The sequence below is a fragment of the Podarcis erhardii genome, assembly GCF_964252035.2.
Source record: "Podarcis erhardii genome assembly, chromosome: 4".
Lineage (NCBI taxonomy): Eukaryota > Metazoa > Chordata > Lepidosauria > Squamata > Lacertidae > Podarcis > Podarcis erhardii.
This window is the reverse complement of record NC_138508.1, coordinates 34,762,229-34,788,224: the sequence shown is the minus strand read 5'-3', so window position 1 is coordinate 34,788,224 and position 25,996 is coordinate 34,762,229. Positions and strand designations below refer to the sequence as shown.

The 25,996-nt window shown below is 47.0% G+C and overlaps 1 long non-coding RNA gene across 1 annotated transcript in view; it reads left to right on the top strand.

Moving 5' to 3' along the window:
• Window positions 1-25,996, top strand: part of LOC309340812 — a 229,142-nt gene continuing 203,146 nt past the window's right edge. The window contains exon 1 of the long non-coding RNA XR_014156115.1: window positions 1-203. This is a non-coding gene — a long non-coding RNA (uncharacterized lncRNA). The remainder of the gene's footprint in view (window positions 204-25,996) is intronic.

The following is a 25,996-nucleotide window of genomic DNA, read 5'->3' as shown; positions in this document are numbered from 1 at the left end:
GTTACAGATGCTTCAGGTTACAGACTCGGCTAACCCGGAAATATTACCTCAGGTTAAGAACTTTGCTTCAGGATGAGAACAGAAATTGTGCAGCGGCGGCAGCAGGAGGACCCATTAGCTAAAGTGGTGCTTCAGGTTAAGAACAGTTTCAGGTTAAGAACAGACCTCCAGAACGAATTAAGTTCTTAACCTGAGGTACCACTGTATCTTCAAATATCTAAAGGAGGCTTGTTTTCTCCTGCTCTGGAGGCTAGGACCTGAAGCAATAGCTTCAAGATATAAGAAAGGAGATTCCGACTAAACATCAGGAAGAACTTTCTGACATTACCGGTTGTTTGACAGCGGGAAGGTCTCCCAACTGCCAGTTTCAGGACCCAGCAGCCAATGCCTCTGCCTTCATCAGGGGCGAACGAAGGCTAACTGACACCCAGGGCGGGGCAAACCACCGCCTGCGCACGCGTTGCACCGCTGCATACGATGCATGTGTTGTGCCTCTACGTACGACGCATGCATGGCATCGCTACGTAGGGCGCATGTGTGTGCAACAGCATGCATGCATTGTACATAGCAGTTTGCTGCCAGTGCCATCTGAGCGCCGTATGGACGGTGGTGGGATCCTCTGCTCGTGGCTGCAGCCATGAACGGAGGATCCTCCACATGCGGCTGTAGTGGCGATGGAGGGATCCCACCGCCTTCTGTATGGTGGTTGGGCGCCGCCGCCGGCAAACCACTATGTACAGCACATGTGCAGTGCCGCTACCTACAGCACATGCGTGTGACACTGCGCATGCATTGTATGTAGCAGTTTGCCGCTGGCACTGCTCAAACGCCATATGGACGGCGTCAGGATCCTCTGCTCGTGGCTGCAGCCACGAACAGTGGATCCTCCACATGCAGCTGCAGCGGAACGATGGCTGCTCACGCTGCCGCACCCTGGGGTGGGTGGTGAGCACCCCACAGGGTGCCTTCTTGTCACCCCTCCAGACATGGCACCCAGGGCATACCACCACCCCGCCCCGCCCCCCTTGCGACACCACTGGCCTTCATGCTTCTTATTGGAAAAAGAAACAAAATAATTGTATGACATCATCAACATTAATTATTATTATTATTATTATTATTATTATTATTATTATTATTAACCTGTCCTTCACACTAAAGACCCAGAACAGGTTACCACAATTAAAACACAATATTCAAAACAGTTTAAAACAATATTAAATCACAGAAATCTCAAGGGTCAAAAGCCAGGGTAAAGAGGTGTGTCTTCAGCATTCACCAAGAGTTATATAATGAAGGTGCCAGGTTGGGAAGTAGTTCCCTCTGTGGGGAGGGAGTTCCACAACTTAAGGGTACCATAAATAATGTCCTTTCCTGGGTCACCACCGCTTGAGCTGCTGCGGGCAGAGAAACAATCAGGACAGCCCCTTCCACAATCTTAAGGCCTGTAGGGAAGGTGGCAGTCTTTCAGGGTTTGGGCGGTCTGAGCCATTTAAAGATGGTGAAGGTGAATTTCTTGAAGGAGATTCCCAACTCCCAACTCTGTATAAAAAGCCATTCATTCAGAGGGCGTGAGTGCCTAGGCCGGTGTGTTCCCTCGGTTATCACATGCATGCAACTGAACACCCCTGAGATAACTTGTGCCGCTGGAGCTACAGTTAATATGCACGACATTCTCAGGGATTAGGAAGATGTTTTGCAAGAGTTATGTTTTCTCAGAAAGCCTGCGCCTAACAGATGGAGGTGAATCCTAACACTTCTATGGCAGCCAACAAGACAGTTAAACAATACTGAAACCCAAGTTTTAAACCAATTCAGCTTCCATTTATAATAGTTTGCTAGAAATCAGGGCTGGTTATCACATGCATCCCAGCATCCATGCTCTTGTGGACAAATATAACTTGTAAAATGGATACGATGTTGAAATGACTTACTGTCAAATGCCAAGATGCCTGGCTGTAGAGATATCGGTATACAGCCCTTTCCTAAAGGTATCTTTGAGCAGAGTGGATGTTTGGATGGGTGGGTGGGTAGAGAGTCACCATGTGGATTTGACCCCAATGGGATTAGAGCAAAGGTGTAGAGCAGGGGTGTCTATCCCGCAGCCCTCCAGAAGTTGCTGGACTCCATCAACCCCAGCCAGCACAGCCAACTCCCAGGATGATGGGAGTTGTTGTCCAACAATGTCTGGAAGCTACAGGTTAGCCACTCCTGATGTATAATGTTAACTAGGTGTCCAAACATCAGTAATTTTGTTTTTGTTCAAAATAGTTGCTTTGGGGTCTACAGCTTCACCCAAGTTGTTTAAACCTGCATTTAATATTGCATTGTAACATTGTATTACCACGTTGGAACCCACACTGGGGCAATAGAGGTGAAAGGTGGGATTATTATTATTATTCAGTATTCTCAGATGCCATTATTGATGCCTTTGGCCCTTGGAAATGCTTGCTAATGACTGACAATTCTGTTCATTTTACAACCCTCTTAGCCTACAGTTAAACTTCTTTTAGAGTTTGTATAAATGAGATTTATTTCAGTAATACAGAATTTTGCCGCTGCAGTCTCAACTCCACTTTTTTCATATTGCATAATATTACACAGTCCTGGCCAAACGTGTTTCAATTCACCATCAGTTTTAGCAGCAATTTCCATCACAAGTTCCCTTCTAACACATCAGCAGGCTCCCTTTATTCAGGGTTCTTCATAAAGACTGATATCCTCAGTGATTCCCACAACGAGTGAGAGAATGATCATGATCAATCATTCTCTCTTTTGGGCTTTCTAGAGTTTCCTGGATACTAGACTGTGCTTCAGGCCAAATTTTCTGGTGTTGGCATATGTGTCTTTCCTACATTATCCCTTGAAGCAATGTCCACAGCAAGAAAAGATTTATAGTACCATTTTAGGTGCTTTTTTGAAACAGGTTGCATAGATAGCAGTCATGAGGCACTCGGTGACTTTTAAGCATGGCTGTTATTAGGGAGTGTTTCAGGGGACTTGAGCCCCATGTCTTTTATGACAGGCCCCAGATTTCCCCCTCCCCCTCTTTTAAATGTTTGTTTTGACTTGGTCTACAAGATGGCTGGATATCAAACAAAAACGCATAGCTGGTGAAGCCTTAGCCACTCGCCATCTTTAATTTGCCCAGAAGTGCATTATACATTTATTTATTTTTAAATTGTCTTATGGGCTTTTGCCCTGAGCGCCTAGCAACATCCTGCTTTTTGGGGGGGGCGGGCAGTTTCACATGAATGTAAGTTCAGAAAATGACTTGAGGTAAATTACAGTGGGAGCATTCTCACCCACCAAACACTTATATCTTATATAGCTCTTTCTCCCAAACAGAAGGAATAACACATTTTTCTTTTCCCTGCTAGCCTAAAAAAATGATGGCTTACGGTAAAGTCATCATTGCCACAGCTAGATAGACCTTTAATTTCCAAGGATACTTTCCTGGGCTCCTATTAAATTGACGTTATCAGTTTGATTATTTTGCTCCTAAAATTAGTACAGCGATCTCTTTTTCTGTAGTGGAAAAATATAGCTGTGCACCTCTCAAATAAGAGCTACTAGGGAGTCATATAAGAGGAGGGAGAACAGTTCTGTCCAAAAAAAGAAAGTCACTAGCTTTCTTGAGACCTAGGAAAGGGGCCATACAAGGGGAAATACAGAATGCATTGGGTACCCTTGACTATGAGGTGCTAGTGACTTGTTTAGATGCTCTAATGGAAGGATTCAAGAGCAATTCAACTTCTTGTTGACAAAGGCATCCCTGATGTATCATGGGGTAGCTTGCATCGCAGTCGAGTTTTATGCCCATTCAAAGATATGGAGTTATGGCCTAGGTATTGTCATGCTTTGATTGATCCATAATAATAAAGAGACTTCCCTTCCAGGCTTTCAGAGAAGATAAGATACTGCACAGGAATCCACATCAACACAATTTGACTGGTACTGGAAAATGTTAATAGCATCCAAAAGAAAAAGGTTTGCACTGTAGCAAGATGCCCTACGTGTACACAATGGCTCTCTCTTTCTTTCTTTCCTGTCCTGGACACCACGATCTTCATTTAAAACTGGGGAGAAGATTGTGCCAGCAGAGATTACATACTGCAGCAGTGAAAGCTTGTAAGTTTTTCACTGGTATTTTCGTTTCCTTTAAAATGCATGTTAATGACTCTGACCTTTGGGGTAATTTGATTCTGACATGAGCACCATGGCAGCTGAGCTCCAGGCTGTCATTTTGATATGCGCCAGCAGACTGAAAGCTATTACACTTCCGAAATCAAAGCAGGGCTTTTTTGTACAAAGCCTATTCAGCAGATTTCAAAATGCCCAGTGGTCTTCCCTCTACGTCTGACAAAGCATCTCTCATCATCTTCAACTCTTTGCTGGGCCTGGTTCTCAAATCCAGGAGTTGCAGTGCTGGTAGCATAGAAACCAGAAAATGTTTGCGATATAGTTGGAAGCGGAGCCGGACCTCTTTAACATTTATACTGTGTTTGCATGCTGCCATGCAAACATCGCCCTTGGCATAAATTAGTTTCAATTATGGCCCTATTTTTAGGCTGTCCACCTCACATTTCAAAAGTCAAATAGGTGGGTGAAAGTTTAGCCAGCTGTTCAAGAAGGTTAGGAAGAATATCAGTTCTCAACAGGGCTTTCTTACTGTCACTTCAAAAGAGGGAATTTTCTGCAGGACATACCATAAATGGAAAAGGAGTATCTAAGACATAGCAGAACTTGTGGGCCCAGGCATAATGAGCTCTCCGCTGGTGGGGGTCAGGGGGGCTACAACAAACACAGACACATGTCTTGGGATTAAACAGGCCACAGGTTCATTGATTATGAATGTCTGTAACTTACCCCTCAAGCACCCCAGAAAAACTGGGAATCCCATTTCCCCCCACAAGAGTACAGCAGCCATTTTTGGCTTCTTGATTTTGGGCCGAGATCTCTGGTCTGGGGTCTTGCACAGAATTTTGGATCTGGAGGATGGTGTCCCAGATTTGGGCCATGTCATGCTGGAGGGTATGCTGTAGGTTTTGACGTAGCCATTGGGTGTGCATCCTGAATCATCCAGCCTGATGACTGGTTGATTAAGTGTCAGGGTCTGTCCTGGGTTAATGATCTCTCTAGGATGTGCATCAAATCGGAGTGACCCCCCACAAGAGCCGAGGGTGTGCTATGGCCCATTGCCCCTGTCTGGGCACCTGGACAGAAGCACCTCCCCCTGGATCCCTTTAACAGGGTACCCCACTCCATTTGAGAGGGGTGAGGCTCCCAACCCCCCTCTGCCTTGACTAAGGATCCAAACCAATGTTTTAGTTGCCACGCGAATCGACCCTTCTCCACCGGCTTGCCACCAAACCACTCACATCTGCAACCAATCCCACAGACCATTGTGATTATACAGCAGCCCAGCTTGTTTGCTGATTGGTGAGAGGTGCACCCCTTAAGGTCAGAACAGGGCCTTGTTACTGAATACATGCGGGCTCTGTAGTGCCTTGCCAGTGCTGACATGCCAAGAGTTCTGACCAAATAATAGCCAGTAGGGGGTGCTTTCCATGAAGGGATGCAAGATCTGCAGTGGCCACAAAGGTGAGGTTGATGCCTTTCTGTTTCCCTGGTCATTCTCACCCAGCAGAATGACCACTGCATCCAGCAGGCCTGTAGCCACAATTGGTGCGGTAACACAAGGCATCAGGCTGTCCCGTCACATACCTCTCTGGCCCAACCATGTAACTTGGGTCTGGGCTTCTAAACTGAGGAGTAGGCCCAATGGTGTTGATGTAGCATGCAGCCCCACCCACTACATGATGCAGATGCACACTTCCCTGCACACCCTGGGGAAAACCATCAACAGAAGAGAGTAAGCCCCTGGGTGAACATTACTCTTGTAAGCAGGAGTTCCAGTAGCCCAGAGATTTAATCTGAAAAGGGAGATGTCCCCAACTGAAGGCCATGGTGGCTGACCCTATGTGGGTGTAGTGGGCAGCATAATACATGGGGTTAAGCCCACAAACAAGGTGTCATGAACTGGTAGGACTCCAAGGAAGGGGAAGAGGATTGCAATTAGGGGTGTAGCCATGGCTGGTACACACCAGGACAAGCTGAAGATGGGCAAGGAAAGGTTGGGGATTTAGGAGGTATTCATGGGACACCAGAGGCTATCAAAGGGGCAGCTCATGGGGGCCAGGGGAAGGGGACACAGATGTGCCCCCCTCTCTGTGGAAAGGGCAGGCTCTGAGGTGTCAGGACCAGAGGGAAGTGACTGAGGCAGGCAAGAGAACACAGCCCAAAATAGTAGACCAGGTAGATAACATGGGGCTCACTAGATCTAGGAGGAGGTTTGCGGTCAATCAGCTGGATGAGGCTCAGGGCAGGTGAGGATCACACACCTCAAGAAATGGAGAGACACAGCTGCTCAGCTGGAGCAACCGAGATGCATCAGTCAAGATGGGAAAGGATAAAAGGACCATGATGTGGCTGCTTCAGGAACTCCACCAGACGGTGACTTTGGGACTGACCCCAGGTTTTCCGACCCTGGATCTTCTACAGAGGCAGGAGCCTGGCCTTACTGTTTGACTTTGCTCATTGTATTGGACCTGGACTGGTATTTGACCTTTTGGACTGTCTGACTACTCTCTAGCGTGGTCCTTGGGACTGTGTGCACCAGCAGGACTTATTTCCAGGTATGCTGGGGTTCAGGACACAAGGATGGCCTTCCTCAGAACTGCTGCTGATTGGCCTCTAGGTAGGTAAGTCCCCTCAGTGTGCAAGAGGAGCGGGCCCTGGCCAGAGGGTCTCACACCCAAAAACCTCTAGGTGTCACACATTGGGCATGACCCTGGGTGCAGGGAGGCTCTTAAGCAAAGCCCAATTGATCAGTTTTGGACACCTTCACTTGTAGGAATGGCTAGGGAAAATACACATCACCAGCTAGGAATCCCTTGGTGGCCAATGCTGTGGTGGGACTGACTTCCTGGGGTCAGGAGCCAAGGGGCATTCCCTGCTACCAGGTTTCCTCCCCTTGCAGACTAGTCAGAGTAGATGCAAATCTCAATATGATTGCTAGTAGCTGTTGTTCAGGGATGGATGCCACATTCTATTGTTTTACACAGAGACACTCGGAGTCCAATTATTTCCTAAACAAAGTAACAATCACACTGACTGAATTATGAAAGCCGAGGGGGGCAACAATGTTTTTGTCCCCCTCTCTCTCCTGCACCACAGAAACCAGGCCAGTTTTGCAGAATTAGCTTTCATTTAATTTCCAACCTTCTTTAGTTTTATGAGTAAGTAATCCAATCTTGTGCGAATGTTGAACATCTGCAGGTCCCATCGGCTTCAATGAATCCAGCGCTTCATTCGTGTAAAATTAGATAAACGAAAGTGTGTGTTTTCACTGCTGGTTTTAACATAGTTAAAATCATTAATGCTTTCTTTTAAAAACAAAAACAAAAAACCCCTCTCCATCTGGAAGATGCTTCTTAGGAAGACACACTTTAAACCCATAAGGTGCTTAAATGTATTGGATGAATCTAGATGGACATCTAATGTCAATAATTGCTGAAGCTAAAAATAAAAAATTGTTAAGATATAAAATATTCTTTAAAACAATTGGATCAGATTGACAGCCCAAATCCTAGTAATTTTTGTGGGATTCATTCCCAAGAATGTATGCCTGGGCTTCCAGTCTTAAGGCTGTAGCATTTCCAAGCTTCAAATGATTCCCCCCCCCCTCCATACACTGAAGTCTGTCCATCCGCTTTGCATTTATTCAAAATGTACCTTCTTGATTGTGTGCAGGACAAAGAAGCAAGTACTTCCACAGCTAACAATAAAACCCAACAAGCCAACATTTTATTACTTTTCAAAATCTTATCTCATTATGTTATGTTCTCAGCACTTTTTATATTAGACATTGTGCTGTGAGCCCTCTGAAGTTGAGCTTTTGTGATCTATCTAGGAACGGCTTACTTCTAGGGCTCCACCAGATGACCTATTATTTGAGCTTTCACCCTCATTGGATGCATTAGGATACTTTACTGGGGTGGGGCAGACTCACCTCCACATTCCTTCACATACAGAGGCTGCCATTTCCACTGGAAGTGATTGAAGAAAACTTATGGCTCCTACAGTAGAGCAGGGATGGGCGCTACCAGCTGCCTGAGTCCCCAGACCCTCCTCCTTGCTGTCACTGGCCTCTGGGCAGTGGCTCAGACTGGGCCTACAGCAACAGGACAAGCAAATGGACTGCAGTAACAGTGATGGGGAAAGAAAGGTAGGGCTATTCAGGGAGGGACCACCAAAGCTTGGAGCCCACTGTTATCACTGGGGCAGGTCATTGGTATGAACTTTACAGCAGCAGTTGAAAAACTGAGCTTAGTCCAATGTACCAGCTTTAGCTGCTGCCGTGCGAAAAGTGTCTAGCGTTACAGCAATGACAGTGACATCCCACATAAGACATGTCTTGTGTGTCTTACTTGTCTGGAATTTACCAGCAGGAAAGTAGGCTGAAGGGGTGTTCTGGTGGTCCTGCTCTCAGGCTTATGAGCAGAGGGGAAGAAGGCATCCCACTCCGCTCTCCCTGAAGATCAGCTATTGGGCCTTTCTTGCAAGTGCCATTACCTTATGAGGCACAGCTGATGGTAAGATACATGAGGGTTTTTTCCATGGTGGCACCCTGTAACTGCCAGCCCTAAGAAGTTAGATGATCCTCCACTCCGTTTTCCACCAGAAAATGAAGTCGTTTCTCTTTACACAAGCTATTGATTCTGCTGCTACTTAATCTAACTGAGTGATTGTTAATTTAGGTGATTTGTGCTGCTGCTCTTTGATGGTGCTTTTAGTCAGTAAATTGTGTTTTAATGATAGGTTCCTGCTTTCTTATCCTTGTTTAAGCATTGTGTATCAGAGTTTTTAGGGGCTAACCAGGCTGGGATAGTTGGGATAGCAGGCTTGTTGGTTTTTGAATGTCTGATGTAGATTTTTTCAATTTTGTTGTTCTGTTTGGGTTGGACAATGACAATAAAGGTGATCGTATTGTGTGAACCATCTGGGGAGGGGAAAGTGGGGTATGAAGTTTTGCAGGAGCGGACAACACATCAGGGCAATGCCAAGGAGCTGTCCTTCTGACAGTGGTTACTGGGGTGGGGCAACAAGGGTGGGGCAACAGTATGGAGAGGGCGGGTACATAGCACCCCCCACCATGCGAGACACTCCTGTATTTTCATATGAATGAGAATGATATTTTCACCCTGTGAACTATCTCTAACAGCAAAATAATCTGGTCATGCCGAAATTTGAAGGTTGGGTCATACAGCAGCAACAGCACCAGTCAATCCAGGTTGGGATCTCTATTCCCAGTCCCCAAAGAGTGGCAATGCAAATTGCTCAAAAGGAGCAGGAGACTTTGATCATGCCAGCAGTCCCGATGTTCTCACAGTTGCCCTTGCAGGTCCTTTGTCTTCTTCCTTCAAGGGATATTTATTGCTAAAGAGATGATCTGTCTCTTTTCTAAGATAGGAAATCTCGTCAATTTAAAGCACCCCCTCTGGGAAAATTTGTTAGTATGTGCCAAATCCTTTGTTGCACAGGGACTGGGTTGTACCCTGGGAGGCATGAATAATTCATACGTGCCACCTGGCAGGGACTGAGGATTGAAGGGAGATGGTAGCACTGAGACACAACAACCCAGACTCCTTTTCATCCGGTGACTTACTGGCCCTACTCATAGATTCAGCTGAACATCTGAACAGGGCTACTGATTATAAACTCATTCCTGATTCTCAGTTATCTCAGTCTGCATCCTCCCTGCCCTTTCTCTCCCAGCAACTCATGATCACCTCACCTCACGGCATGAAAATACATTTTGCAAGGTTGCCCCTTCCCCCACCGTGAGAACAGAAGGAGAGCCCTGCTGAATCAAAGGAACATCAGGAGTTGTGTGCCTCAGAGATGACGGTTGTCTTTTCTCCTCCCCTAATAGCTCATTCTGTATGGTGCAGTTCCTTCACCTTCTCTGACACTGAAGGGGCCTCCCCAGAGTTAGAATCTAGAATTGGAGAGGGGAAAGACCCTGAGGGTTATCTAGTCCAACTCCCTACAATGACCCAACGTCTGCTTAAAAACCTTGTTCCATCTTCCATGTGCCATTTGAAGATGGCTCTCATATCTCCTCTGTCTCCTCTTTTTCAGGTTAAACATACCCAACTCCTTCAACCATCCCTCATAAGGCTTGGTTTCCAGACCCTTGATCATCTCTGTCACCCTCTGTATGCGTTCCAGCTTGTCAAAATCCTGTTTAAATTGTGGGGCACAGAACTGGACACAGTACTCCAGGTGTGGTCTGACCAAGGTATAATAGAGCAGGACTTCTACTTCCCTTGATCTGGACACTATACTTCTGTTGATGCAGCCTAGATTGCACCTCTTCCTCCTCCTCCTGAGTCAAAGAAGAGGAGGCCTATGAGGCCTGTGAGTGGGAGATTTTCAACAGCTCTGAGTTTGGGGCTTGAGCTGGAGGGCTGTGCTCTATGGCTTCTTCCTTCTTCTTGACATCCTCAGCAGAGTTCTCTTGGAGGGCCTCACGACTTATCCCATTAAATTGGGTATTATACTATATACAGCTGTGTGTGTGTGTGTGTGTGTGAGAGAGAGAGAGAGAGAGAGAGAGAGAGAGAGAGCATGTGTTTGTTTAGGTATGTGTTTATATATAATTATGGATCAACAAAGCTGACAACATTTTTGGATCACCATGGGGTTGTGGCTATGGGGACTGTCATGATGAGCTTCTATATTTCAAAATTTACCACTATGCCACTGCCTGGAATAACTTCACAGGGACCCCTTCAGACACAGATTATATTCTCCTCTTCTCAAATTTGTAGTATTTGTACATACCACCATATGATCTAGGATTAGGATGGGCTATGAAGATATGTCAGTAAATGATTATGAAAATAGTTATGCCCATACTTTGAGACCAACACCATGGTGGTTGTAGATTCCAATATCAGCACAGTGCTTATGTCTTAATTGTGTCATTTTGACTGAAATGGGAAGAAATTGCTCAAAACATTTGGCAATAAAATGATGTAGGCCACTTGAGTGCTTCATGACAACAAAAAGATTGGCTATCAGAACTTTACAAGATCTTAATAGAAGCAAATATCAGGTGTAGACGTTGTATTAAAAAAACTGAAAGAAGAAATTCAGTATCACCATTTCAGATGAAAAATATGTGATGTGTGTGTGAACATCCTGAGAAAAAATTGAGCATCAACTGTAAGGAAATGTTCAACAAATATCTGGTCTATTCTGGAGATTTAAGAAAGCTTAAGGGCATCTTTGCCCATATAAGGTGGGATTACTGTCTAGTTAAAAATTATTAGGAGCAGGAATAAGCAAAGTATCAGAGAGATTTCTGGCTCTGAATTACAATTAAACCCCATAACGAAAGTTACTACAGATGTAGTCTTTTATTCTGCTCGCAATATGTTGATTGTGGCACACATTTTCACACAATCATTTAACTATTGACCAATGGTAGAGAGATATCTGGGATATCATGGTCATAATTATGTAAAATCAAAAGTTATAAACAACTATGGGATAGAAGAATCATTTTTTTATCCTGATGTTTATTAATTTCAGTCCAGATAACTCTGTTATTAAGGATATTCTAAGCATTCTATAGGTCCGGTAGTTGTTTGCATGATACAACATGCAAATGTGAAAACAAAGATATACTGGGTACTTCTTAAAAACTAAGTAGTATTTAGCTTTGGCTGATGCATTTCAGGCACATTACAGACACCTGGAGTGTGAATTATGGGATGGCAAAACCATTTTGTGGTTAATCGAATACACTCCATGAATCATGTTTACTTCATGACAGATGCAGTTGGAGAATAGCAGACCTATGAATCAGTTGCTGCAGGACATATTTAAGGTCACAGCTTTGAACTTTCTGTGGTATATTAGGTTGGGTACTATGCATACTATGTAAGATATTAGGAAAACTACTTTCTCATAATCAAGAGAAGGAGACTCTCAGCGCAAGTTGTACTTTGGGAGAACACTTACAAGTCACCCAAAACAGAGAAGAAGGCTCAAACTTGTTGTCAGAGTCACCCGTGGTCCCAGCTCACAAGAGACCAAAGTCCAGTCCGGCTTATGTACAAAAGCTTTTATTGAAGAACATTCTTAGCTTTACATCCGAGCTCCGTGGCTCTACGTCTGTTACGCTTAGACCGCCGAAGTCCCCTCTGAGTCAGTCCCGCCTCTACACCAGTTTAAGAGGCTTGTACTGGTCCACCTCTTCCTCTCCTTCCTTTTCCGCAGGGTCTTTCTGCCCCCCTGTGTTCTCTCCCTTCGGGACTCTCCAGAGGCTGAATCCTCTGGCGCCTCCTCCCCCCTCCTTCGCGCTTTGGGACCAGGCTCCTCCCCAGGACTCTCTTCACTTCCGCGCACCTCCCATTTTGAACTTGGCGCGCGTACGTTGCTTCTGACCTTCCCTCCGACAGTTACACTGCTCTCGGTACTACTCTCCGCCCCTTCCGGCAGGACGTCTTGCCCCGATCTCCTTCCCCTCTCTGCTCCCTGTTCTGCTCCTTCTGACACACTGGTCACTCCACCCCCTTCACTCCATTCCGGCAGAGAAGCCGGTCCCGATCTCCAACTCCCCCTGGGGGTTTCCCCTTCGTTCCCCTGCTCCTGACTGCTTCCCCCTCTAGCTCCCCTTGGCTTGCCCAGGGGGGCTCCCTTTTGGGAGTCCTCCGATTCACTGGACGGACTCATGGACAATCTTGGGTCATTGTCATCCTCTTCCTCGTCACCCTGGAATCCTTCCCCCTCGCTCTCTGTCTCCTCCCTCATCTGCGCCTCTCTCCTTGAACCCCTGACATCCATCTCCCCCTCGAAGCCCCCCCTTCCCCCCTCCCGCCCTTCGGGGGCAGGTTGTGGGAGCTGCAGCTCCTCGGAGGTAGATGCAGGATACAGTTCGTGTACTTCAATGTCCTCTGCTAGCAGCTCGGTGTATGTGTGTTCGAACTCGGGTTCTTCACCCAAGGTGTTCTCAGCTCCCTCTTCCATTGGTACTTCGTCTGGTGCTGCCTGCCAAGGCCCCGTCAGCCATTTCTTGCGCCAGTCTTCCTCTGGTTGCTCGTCCCACCAATAAGAGGGTTCTGCGTCTACCCCCGAACACGATCCCCTGGACGGGCTTGAGTCTGGCGTTCTCTCCTCGGCGGAAGAAAAGCCCCTGAAAGTACTGTCTGAAAGTGTGGGCGTAAAGAGCCAGTCATCAAAGTACTCGGCTGGCATGGGTCTATGCGGGAAAAGTGCATGGAACTCGTCTTTCAGAAGAGGTTCGTCTAAAGCGTAGTCCGGCACCCAAACATTGGCACTGGCCGGGGTACCCTCTCTGGCTAGAAAGTATTCTACTCCCTCTACCCCCCATCTCGAGTCCAGGATCTCAGTGACCTCGTTGAGTGGTTCGGCCCTGGGCGCCCCCTCCCTCTCGGGCGACTTTGTGCTTGGGGGCTGTACTGTTTCAGACTCCTGAAACCTGTGCGGGGTCTTGTAGGGAGTGAGCACCGACCTATGAAAGACCGGGTGCACTCTGGAACCTTCGGGGAGGGCCAATCGAAAAGCTACAGGGTTGATCCTAGCCTCCACCTGGTATGGCCCTAGCTGCCTGTGTCCCAGCTTCTTCTTAGCCAACGACTTGGCTGGCATCGCTTGGGCCGCTAACCATACCCAGTCCCCCACCTGGATGTCCTCTCCCACTCCCCTATTTTTGTCCGCCTGCACCTTATATGCTTGTTTGGCTAGCTCCAAATGTCTCCGCAGCTCCTCGTGCACCTGTTGCAGTTCTGCTGCGAACTGGTCGGCCTCTTGCGTCACCCCCTCTCCCGGTGTTACGAACCCCGGGAAGGTTCTGGGATGACGACCATTGTTCGCGAAGAACGGCGTCACCCCCGTCGACGCGTGCTTCGTGTTGTTGTAGGCAAACTCCGCCATCGGCAGGTAGTCCACCCACGCTGCAGGGCGCTGATTGGCGTAACACCTCAGGTACTGCTGCATGATCGCGTTGGCCCTTTCTGCTTGGCCGTTGGTCTGTGGATGCCTTGCCGACGTTAGGTTGATCTTGATGTGTAGGAGACCTAGAAGCTTCCGCCAAAAGGTAGAAACAAATTGGCGCCCCCTGTCGGACAGGATGGATTGCGGCAGCCCATGCACCTTGAACACGTGGTCGACGAAGAGTTTGGCGGTCTGTTCCGCCGTCGCCACCTTCGCGCAAGGAATGAAGTGCGCCATCTTAGTGAACAGGTCCACCACCACCAGTACCGCCGTCTTGCCTCTGGAGCTGGGCAGGTCAGTGACGAAGTCCAGCGCCACCCTCTCCCATGGTTGCTGTGGCGTCTCCAGCGGTTCCAGTAACCCCGCTGGCTTTTGGTGCACTGGCTTGGACCTCTGACAAGTGTCACACCTGGCGACGTAATCCGCTATCTCTCCCCGCATCTGGGGCCACCAAAAGTCCCTGGCCACCAGTTCTGTTGTCTTCTCCTTGCCGAAGTGGCCCGCACTGGGGGCGTCGTGCAACTGCTGCAGAACCCTTGCGCGTAGCTCTTCGCCCGGTACGTAGAGGGCCCCTTTGTGAGTTAACAGCCCGTCGCGTAATTGGAACTCATTGTCTCTCTGCGAACCCCTGCGCAGCGCCTCCATCTTAGACTGTGCAAATTGATCCACTTGCAACGCACGTCGCACCGCGTCCAGGTCGACTGCAATGGCAGCGCACGCCCACGCCTGCGGTGAGAAAATGTGCTTGGCTGCCACTGGCGCCGCTTCCTCGAGGTATTGCGGTTTCCTGGAGAGCGCATCGGCTATAAGGTTGGAATCTCCCGGGATGTATTCTATCCTGAAGTCGAAATCCGCGAAGAATTCAGCCCAGCGCATATGTCTTTGGCTCTGGAGCTTCGCCGTGCGCCAATACTCTAAGTTCTTGTGATCCGTGCGGACCTGCACCGTGTGCTTGGCACCTATGAGGAAGTGTCGCCACGCTTTGAAGGCAGCGTGAATGGACAACAGCTCTCTGTCCCATATGGTGTAGTTTTGCTCCGCCTTGCTGAGCTTTCGGGAGTAAAAGGCACAGGGTCTCCAATTTCCTTGGGAATCTTCTTGCAGGAGCACGGCTCCCACCGCTCTGTCTGAGGCGTCGGTCTCTACTCGCATGGGTCTGCCAGGATTCACGTGCAGCAGCTGCTCCTCGGAAGCGAAGAGGCTCTTAAGCTTCCTAAAAGAGTGCTCCGCCTGTTCCGTCCAAGCGAACTTCTTCTTCTTGGAACTGAGAATGTCCGTGATTGCTGCCGTCTCCTTTGCAAAACCCCTGATGAATTTGCGGTAGAAATTGGCGAACCCGACAAATCTCTGGACCTCCTTCCGATTGCGTGGGCTTTTCCAGTCCAACACCGCGCGGACCTTGACGCTGTCCATGGCCAGCCCCTTGTCAGACAGCTTGTAGCCGAGAAAATCCACCTCCGTCACATCAAACTGGCACTTCTCTAACTTGGCGTAGAGCTTGTGTTCCCGTAGTCTCTGCAAGACCTCCTTCACGTCCCTTTCATGAGCCTCCTGCGATTCCGAAAAGATCAGGATGTCGTCGAGGAAACACACACACTTCTTGTAGAGGAGCCCCGCCAGCACGTGATGCATAAAGGCTTGGAAGACGTGAGATCCATTTTGGAGACCAAACGGCATAACTCTGTATTCATACGTGCCCAGAGGCGTGAACATGGCCGTCTTCCACTCATCGCCCTCCCGGATACGTATGAGGTTATACGCTCCACGCAGATCCAACTTGGTGAAGATCCTCCCCTTCCGCACGGTCGCTAGGAGGTCATCAATCTTGGGCATGGGGAAGGCCTTGGGCTTGGTCATAGAATTGACGGCCCTGTAATCCACAATGAGTCTTTTCTGGGGCGTGTCCTTCTTCTTTACAAAAAACACAGGACTGCCCCCCACTGCTTTGGATTCCCGAATGAATCCACGCTTCAAATTATGCTCTATGAACTCCCTGAGTTCCTGCATCTCGTCCTCAGACATGGAATACAGCTTCGCAGTTGGCAGCTGCGCCCCCGGCAACAGGTCGATCGTGCAATCGTAAGGTCTGTGGGGCGGCAACTGGTCAGCTTCCTTCTCGCAGAAAACCTCCAGGAAACTCTCGTACTTGCGAGGAACTGCCTGCACCATGCCAAGTTGCAGCTGCTGCTCCGCCCCCTCCTCCTGGCTGGACTGGATGCAATGTTGAGCACAGTACGATGAGCAAAAGGTGATCTGCCGTTGGTACCATGCTATCGCAGGACTGTGTCTCTCCAGCCAACTCATGCCTAGTACTATAGGCGTGTCCGACAGGCGGGTGACATTGAAGCTGATTACTTCTCTATGATGTCCAATCCGCATCACCATGGGAGGCGTCTGTTGCACAACTTGTCCTCCCAGCAATTTCCTGCCATCAACCGTGACTACGTTTAGAGGCGTCGTCGCGGGCAGAAGCGCTATGCGATGCTGCTTGACGAAATGCACCCCCACAAAGTCCGCGTTGCTCCCAGAATCAATCGTGATGGGGACTTCCAGGGTGGTTCCGTTCGGCAACTGGAGTGTTGCAGTGAGCTACACCGTTGGCTTGGGTGGTAAAGGGTCTGTACGTTGCAAAGGCACTGGGGACTGTTCTACAGACTCGCCTGGCTGAGCCCCAGCAGCTCTGCTTCCAGCCAGTCACTGTCGTTTCCCTGAGGTTGCTCTTCTTGCATCACTTCTGCTGCCACTGTTGCTAAGGCTGCAGTGTGCTTCTGGAGCCTCTGGGGGCACTCTTTCGCCATGTGCTGTGCACTGTCACAGATGTAACATTTCCTGTTCCCTCTAGGAGGCTTCGCCTTTACTGCACCGGATGCTGGGACTCTGGCTGTTGCTTGAGCCTTAGCACCACCAATTTCCATCGGTTCCTCTCCCTGCCGTGCCAGAGGCGAGGGATGTGCCTGGCTGAAGTCTCTGGGGAGAAAAGGAGGCGTCCTTGCCGGTGCACGCGCCTGGCATCCCTCCTCATTGTGCCAAGGACGTTCTTCGTGTCGTACCCCTATTGCAAGAGCCCTCTGCACGACGTCCTCCAGGGTCTGAGGTCTGTCTCCCCTGGCAAGTTCATCTTTTATGGGGCCGCTGAGACCCTCCCAGAACAAATCTCTCACAGGTTTGCAGTCCTTCTCCCAGCCTAATACAGTCAGTAAGGCGAAAAATCGTGAATGATACTGACGCACAGTGGCCCTACCTTGCCGCAGCCCGTGCATTTCCCTGCGCGCAAGATCAAGATCCACGGTTGACTGGAAACAAGCATCCATCGCTTTAATAAATTCATCAGAATCGCGGCGGGCAGGGCCGTCTTCGCGCCACAAATTGCGCAACCAAGCTCTTGCCTCCCCATGCAAATGAGACACAATAAATCCCACTTTCTCCTCTTCATCTTTAAAGTCATTACGAAGCAAATGCAGTGCATACAAGACGTCTGCTCTGAAACTTGGGTAGTGCTTCAGGTTCCCATCGAAGTGGGTGACTAGACTGCCCCCCCGCCTTCCAAGTCCAATTCCCTCCGATCTGGACCCTGGGAACCCTTCCTTGCTTGCACGCTCCCACCTTATTTGCAGGTCCTGGCAGCGCTTCTCCGCTTCATCACTCTTCTTCTGAGATGCAATGACTGCAGCGGTGAGTTCTGTAACTGCGCTTCGCAGTGTTGTCAGCTGCTCCTCCGCACTCATGGCCGCTACCGTTCGTGAGCTTTGCAAAAAAAAATTTTGCGTTCTTGGAGAGGGGACTTACTGTCAGAGTCACCCGTGGTCCCAGCTCACAAGAGACCAAAGTCCAGTCCGGCTTATGTACAAAAGCTTTTATTGAAGAACATTCTTAGCTTTACATCCGAGCTCCGTGGCTCTACGTCTGTTACGCTTAGACCGCCGAAGTCCCCTCTGAGTCAGTCCCGCCTCTACACCAGTTTAAGAGGCTTGTACTGGTCCACCTCTTCCTCTCCTTCCTTTTCCGCAGGGTCTTTCTGCCCCCCTGTGTTCTCTCCCTTCGGGACTCTCCAGAGGCTGAATCCTCTGGCGCCTCCTCCCCCCTCCTTCGCGCTTTGGGACCAGGCTCCTCCCCAGGACTCTCTTCACTTCCGCGCGCCTCCCATTTTGAACTTGGCGCGCGTACGTTGCTTCTGACCTTCCCTCCGACAGTTACACTGCTCTCGGTACTACTCTCCGCCCCTTCCGGCAGGACGTCTTGCCCCGATCTCCTTCCCCTCTCTGCTCCCTGTTCTGCTCCTTCTGACACACTGGTCACTCCACCCCCTTCACTCCGTTCCGGCGGAGAAGCCGGTCCCGATCTTCAACTCCCCCTGGGGGTTTCCCCTTCGTTCCCCTGCTCCTGACTGCTTCCCCCTCTAGCTCCCCTTGGCTTGCCCAGGGGGGCTCCCTTTTGGGAGTCCTCCGATTCACTGGACGGACTCATGGACAATCTTGGGTCATTGTCATCCTCTTCCTCGTCACCCTGGAATCCTTCCCCCTCGCTCTCTGTCTCCTCCCTCATCTGCACCTCTCTCCTTGAACCCCTGACACTTGTATAAAATTTGCACATGCTGATTTACATGCATAGAAACTTTTTTTGTTCAGGCAAGATTAAGAAATTTTGTTAAGTACAGTGGTACCTCGGGTTAAGTACTTAATTCGTGCCAGAGTTTCTTAACCTGAAACTGTTCTTAACCTGAAGCACCACTTTAGTTAATGGGGCCTCCTGCTGCTGCCACACCGCCAGAGCCCGATTTCTGTTCTTATCCTGAAGCAAAGTTCTTAACCTGAAGCACTATTTCTGGCTTAGCGGAGTGTGTAACCTGAAGCGTATGTTACCTGAAGCGTATGTAACCCGAGGTACCACTGTACATTTTTTTAAAAATAAAAATGTTCACTTCATCTGTATTTTGATCGTTTTATTGTGGATATGTATTTTTAAAAATTTGTTGATATCCTTGGTATTTTCTTATAAATAGGAAACTGGTACTTCAAAGGAATTTTCTTTTCTTTTATTAAGTTGTCTACAAATCTTGCTGTTTATACAAAAAGAATTAGTCTAAAGACTATCCTTACAGCATTTGCAAGACCTCGGCCTTTCTACTCACCTTTGAATTTATTATTAATATTAGTAATAGTAATATTTGTAGTAAAGAAGTAAAAACACTGAAATAAATAGCTCTTTTTACTGAAGAATATAATAGAAAGGGACATTTTTTGCTTTCTGTTATCGTGTTCTGTGGTTGCCATATGCCTGCCATACATTTGTCTAGAGCTGTGGAATGGCTGTCGTCACTGCATACCGTAGGCATTTCTTCAAGAAAAGAAAACGGGCCCAACCTAAACTTCCCTCATCTGGTCTGCATAATCTGCCTGATCTTGGCATTTCTTTCGACAATGGAAAATTGCCTGAATATTTAAGCAAGCATTGTTCTTAGCAAAACATAATGTTCAGCTACTTTGGTTGCCTTAGCAACAGCCACTTCTAAAAATACAAGAGACACAAATCTACAAAGTAAATTGATTTCTATTAAAATGGTACAGGAGAAAATGCTTTCCCGTCCCTGTCCCTGACCCTGCACTGCTGCCAAGTTACTAACTTGAGGGCCAATGATTTGCATAGCTATAAAAGGCATGGGGAAAGTCGTCAAGTTGTATTGATTATTTCTCTTAGCTAGGTTTTAAGGAACAAGACCTGAGCCGAGCTTGTCAAGCAGCTCTCAAGGCATTTCTGTGCCTGGAAGGTCTTGTTATAATCCCCAAAATGTGAGTTTGATTATTTGAAAGTAGCCCCCAAGTTCTCCTGACTCCCATTTCTTGTGTTTGCAGAAATGTGTGGAAATTCTCAGTAATGCAGAGGGCTCTCCTGTAGCTTTGTGCCCCAACCTGCCTGGATAGATGTTTACACTGAAGTGCCCCCAGGGCCAGATAACCTACATGCCATGCTCCAGAACTATAGAAGCAGGAGAGTTTGGGAGGAGAGGGAAAGGAAAAGAGAGGCAACCAAAGGAAGGAGACAACCAGGCTGTTGATCAAGCAACAAGCTGGACTCCAGCCACTCCAAGAAAGTGATGAAGTGACCCATTTTCCTTCTCTCCTGGGGCTGTGAACCTGAATAAGTAGTATAAAGAAGCCTACAGCCTTCACTAGAGATGGGGGAGTCATAAATCAGCTGCTGCTGAGGTGAGCTTTCTTTCCCTCTCCCCATTCACTAAGTTCCAAGGGCTTCAAGGCCCCCAGGTGGCTTTGCTGAGTAATTGAGGCTCTACCATCTGAGACTTCCCCAATACAGTGGTACCTCAGGTTACATACGCTTCAGGTTACATACGCTTCAGGTTACAGACTCCACTAACCCACAAATCATGCTTTAGGTTAAGAACTTTGCTTCAGGATGAGAATGGAAATCGTGCTCCAGCAGCGCAGCGGCAGCAGGAGGCCCCATTAGCTAAAGTGGTGCTTCAGGTTAAGAACAGTTTCAGGTTAAGAACGGACTTCCGGAACGAATTAAGTACTTAACCTGTGGTACCACTGTACCCTATCAAAAGAGGCTGTGACAGTGATGATAGAGGGTGAGCAAGTCTGTTTTTCTATGCTCATATGCTCAAGTTTTCTCAAGAGCCATTTCCTGTTTTTTGAGGAAGGCAAACGCAACTACATTCCTGCCGGTTTTAATTTGGCGTAAATCATGTGCATAACAACATGTTACAAAAAAATAATATGCCAAGCATCCCACTCTTGACATGATGCAGTTATAGAAACCTGAAGCCCTGGGCCCAAGCTGATACAGGTGGCAGGAAGGAAACAACAGAAGGGGGAAAGGTTGCAGGAAGAGTGGAGTAAATTGTCTAAGCTGAAACATTACTCAAGGGTTTGCCAGTGCAGTGCCTGCGGGCACCAGTTTGCCTACCAATACTTGTTTTGGTACCCATGCAAGGTCCCCAATAATTAATAATAATTCCCCTTTTCTCCATTCAGTTTTGATTGGATGCCATTCTCCTCTCACTTTAATTCTGGGAGGACAAGAGTAAAGGCAAGGGGTCAACATTACTTGGAGACAGGGAGGGGTGGTACTGGCAAGCACTGGAACTATAATAATATAATGGAGATTTTGCAAAATTCCTGCAAAATTGCAAATGTTCCCAGGGTGGCTCAGTTGGTAGAGCCTCTTAATCCCAGGGTCATGGGTTTGAGCATCATATTGGGCAAAAGAGTCCTGCATTGCTGTGGGCTGAACTCTATAATTCTATGATTTAATCTATTACCTCTGTTCTAACCTTTGAGGGAGTGAATAAATAGCACCAAGTTAAAGGACCAAAACTAAACAGGTCCATTCCCACATAGGGAAAAGGAGACATAAACACACATCTTGAAGCTGCAGCTGACCCTTTGAAGTATATTTCTCTACCCAGATAGATTGAGCCCTCAAAAACTGCCCCAGCCATGTGAATGTCTTGCCACCCAACCCTAGAAGTCACTGCTTCTTCTGGATACTGTTTTTTCCCTGCACACACACACACACACACCCAACATTTTTTTCAAGATGTTTGTCCACACTGGTCTCCCCTGCTCTGTAAAATCATGGTGTCCTTCAGATGCACTCAGGGGCCGCCAGTGTAATGTCTGTGTTTACCCAGGCTGTCCTTTGACTCTGTTAATTCCCACACAGCAGACACAGTTGCTGTGAACTGTCACCAAGAAGATTCCCACAGAGAACTGCAGTCATCAGAGAAGGTATGAGCAGCCGCCGTTACACAGGGCCTGCCATTTCTGCTACTTTTGTTCTATACTGTTGGTACGGAACTGAGGGGACGAAGATCAAAGAGGTATACAACTGAAAAGGACACAGCAAAGGGCAAGGAAAATGACCCGGGTGCTGGAGAAACTCCCCTATGATTAAAGGTTATAAGGCTGATTGTTGGAGGATTCAGTACAGACAAAACGAAGTTGTTCTTCACACAGCACATGATTTAACTCTGAAACTGACCACTACACTTGTTACGTTCTGATGAACTCAATGAATTAAGAGTCTAAACTTCTTGAAAGCATGCTCAGGCAACCCTACAAGGCAAGGAGTATAATTGTCAGGGTTCCAGCTAGTCTGGCCCCTTTAACCTTGCAGAATGACTTTCAGTCAAGCTTGGGGGCGGGGGAATTGACTGCAAAGCTGCAACGTTATGGGTTTTTCATGGGTTACCTTATCCCTATGGGATATGAATCGGCCTGAGCAATACTCAGGCAATGCATTACAGATGCTGAATGCCAACATGATTTAAGCTTAAAGTGAAATAACATGTTAACTGACAGAGCTCTTCAATCCTATCAACAAGTGAGCTTTCTTTATGTGCTCTGTGTTCAGAAACATGGCAAAGCCTTTACTCGGGCTCTTTTAAATGTTCTTCCCATCAGCAGTTCTGGAGGGGAGGTTTCCCCCAAATCCCCTATTGTTAACGCAAATGTCCCTGTGAATGCAGAGATAGAATTGATGTTCTTTTGTATTGTTCTTTTATCATGATACACATAAAGTTTTTTTCTGAACTCTTTTTACGGAAATTCCCAAGATGATTGGATGCACTTTAGGCTTTTTTTGACTCCTTTCCAGACAGAATACACCCATCCCTTCCATAATGTAACTACATTCTGTGGTGCTGCATATAAAACTCACCAGGGACTAATTTTGTTTTCTGTCCCTGGCATTCTATAGCACAATACAGTTACTGGTCTTCTTTTGTTGGAATTAGTTTACATTTTTGTAGAAAAGCTTCTCTTTGAATACTGGCCATTGACTACAATAAAGAGATTGATCGGATGACTGATTGATTGTCAAGGTTCAATCACACACCACAGCTCCTAAGCTAGATTCAATAGGAGACCTTCCCTCTGCCACAATTGAGCCCTGGCCAAAGGAGGGAATTAGAGGAAAGTGCCATGCTTAAATTAGAAGGGGCACCTTTACTTTTTGGGACAGCCCCATAGCTACTGTTTAGTAGTACCATAAATTATTTGGCTATTGGGAAGGGTCATAGCTGAGGAGTTGTGTATCTGCAGAAGGCCGCAGGTTCAATCCTTGGCATCTCCACGTGGGGATGAGACTATTCCTTCTATGAATCCCTGGAGAACTGCTGCCATTCTCTGCATACAATGCTAAGCTAATGGTCAGCCCAATGGTCAGACTCTGGAGAAGACAGCTTTCTGTGTCCCTGAGTTTTTAGAAGGATATGGGTACATATTTGGCTAAAACTGGGGGAATTGTGGGAAGTAGGGTTTATGAAGTCCTTAGCCTCACCCCAGGACTTTTCCCCAATAATTTGAGCACTGAGCAAACAGACCTTCAGGAGACACTACTTAAAAAATGGATAGGCTGGAGCACAAACCCTGTCATAGAACTTCTAGGTCAGACTTGGCTAATCTGTTGGAGCAGTTCAATGCCTCAGACTTCCTTCCTGTAGGAATCCATGATAGGCAAGTAATAATATCTCTGCTTGTGTAGCCAGATCTCAGTCTAAAACTCCTAAACAAAAAAAGGTCACTATTATTCATAGAACATGACATTTCAGAGGCTCCACCAATATAAACACCATCAATTTCTATGTAGTATATGCTGATGAAGCTAATTTCAGGCTTACGCAGTAAATAAATATGAAAGCGTAAGCTTCTCCTTCACTGGAAAGAAGATAAACTAGGTTAAGATTGACTAAAAATAATCAAATATAAGAACAGCTTCCTTTTAAAATGTTTATTTTACTACAAGGATTTTAAAAAAATTAATAGAGGTTCTTACATTGATGCGAGGATTGTTGTGTGTCTAAAATAATTCAAGGGATCCATATGGAACTTCAGGTCTTCCACCTACATAAACCTTTTGTCAAATCAAAACAAAAGAACTAAACTATTGAAAGACAGTTATGGAGGAAAAAAATAGGCATCTGGAGCCTGTTACTAGATGCTGTCAAATGGATTTTTGATTAACACTTCCATCAAATTGGTAACACAAATGAAACACGAGCAATTTCAAGAGATGCTATGAGATGTAAGCCGGCGTCATTTTCAGATTTTTTTTCCTTCCAAGAGTTGTCACACATTGGGAGGCACAGTGGATGTGACATGTCCCTCATGCCAAGTCTGATCTCATAGCACACAGTTTCATAGAAATCAACGTGACACAAAAACCAAGAAGGGGTTCCCACTTCGGTGAAAGAAAGAAATAAACAACCACCAAGAAATCCACGGGAACCAATTATGTGACACCAGAAGACGGCCCTGAAGTCAGAACAGATCAGAATCAAATTCAGGATGCATAACTATGCATCAATACAAAAAGAAGACGGAAAATGGAACTGGCTTGCATAAAAATTGAACATTTGCTTGTATAAACAAATAATCAGTGATAATTGCTATAATTTAAATAGAAGTACAATACACACTGGGAGACTTGTCTGCTTTCTCAGTCGGCTGACCAGGTGCTGCTAATGTTGATGTGCAACTTCAGGACTCCTGCACTCTCTTTCTTTTATGGTTCCTTACATTTAAATTGGTGGCAGGTGGCACTGTGGTCTAAACCACAGAGCCTAGGGCTTGCCGATCAGAAGGTCGGTGGTTTGAATCCCTGCGACGGGGTGAGCTCCCATTGCTTGGTCCCAGCTCCTGCCCACCTAGCAGTTCGAAAGCACATCAAAGTGCAAGTAGATAAATAGATACCGCTCTGGTGGGAAGGTAAATGACATTTCCGTGCGCTGCTCTGGTTCGCTAGAAGCGGCTTAGTCATGCTGCCCACATGACCTGGAAGCTGTACACTGGCTCCCTTGTCCAGTAAAGCGAGAAGAGTGCCGCAACCCCAGAGTCGTCCATGACTGGACCTAATGGTTAGGGGTCCCTTTACCTTTACATTTAAATCAGACTTGGACAGGACAGCCCTCAAATAGAGAACCTGCAAATTAGAGGACAGTCCCTTACAAAGAAGGACACAGCTTCAGAGATGTGGCATGGCTGAAACAGCAACTGCTTCCAAGTTACAGGGCTGGTTCAGGTTTTGGTGGACCCTTGTACATGATGTCTTCTGTGGCTTCCCTTCCTCCTCTTCCTCTCCAGTCTTCATGGCTTTCTGCACTGCCCATCAGCTTGCCCTTTTCTTCTGGGCCCCCTTCATGTCACCACCCAGGAAGAGAAAGCAAGGCAAGTGAAAGGGCAAGTGAAAGCTGCTGCTCTTTCCCCCTGCTTCTATCAGCATTCTCGCCCTCAGGGCAGATGAAAGGCAGCAGGGAGGCAGAGGAGCACTAGGACCTAGAGCAGTTGGAGTCGGCAGTAAGGATGGAATTTTCTGAAAATCTTGATGTCAAGATTATCGGCACAGCATTGTGGTTTTTTCTCATTCCCATCTTAATCTTGGCAAGTAGGAAAGGTTTTTTCCCCTCCCATTCTGCTAAAAATACAAACAATTCTTGCATATTATACACATTATTGTACCCATAATATACACAAATAAACTCCAGCTTTCTTTAAGTACCTGGCACATAAACAGATACATATAACCATGCATAGAACTATATAAAAATATGTTTATATTAGTATGCTTATCAAACTGTGCTGCAGCATGAGACTTTATTTTTTTTTAGATGTATGATATGTATAATATATATGATTATTATTATTATCAGCTCTTACTGTCAGAAGGTTTTTCTGTATGTTTAGTTTGAATCTCCTTTCTTGTAACTTGAAGCCATTGGTTCAAGCCCTACCCTCCAGAGCAGGTGAAAAAAAAGCTTGCTCCATCTTCTATGTGACAGCCCTTGAGATATTTGAAGAATATTTGAGATATTTGAAGAAATTATATAACGTAACAATATAAATCACTGCAAATAATTAGCTTAGCTTTAAAAAGATGGACAATG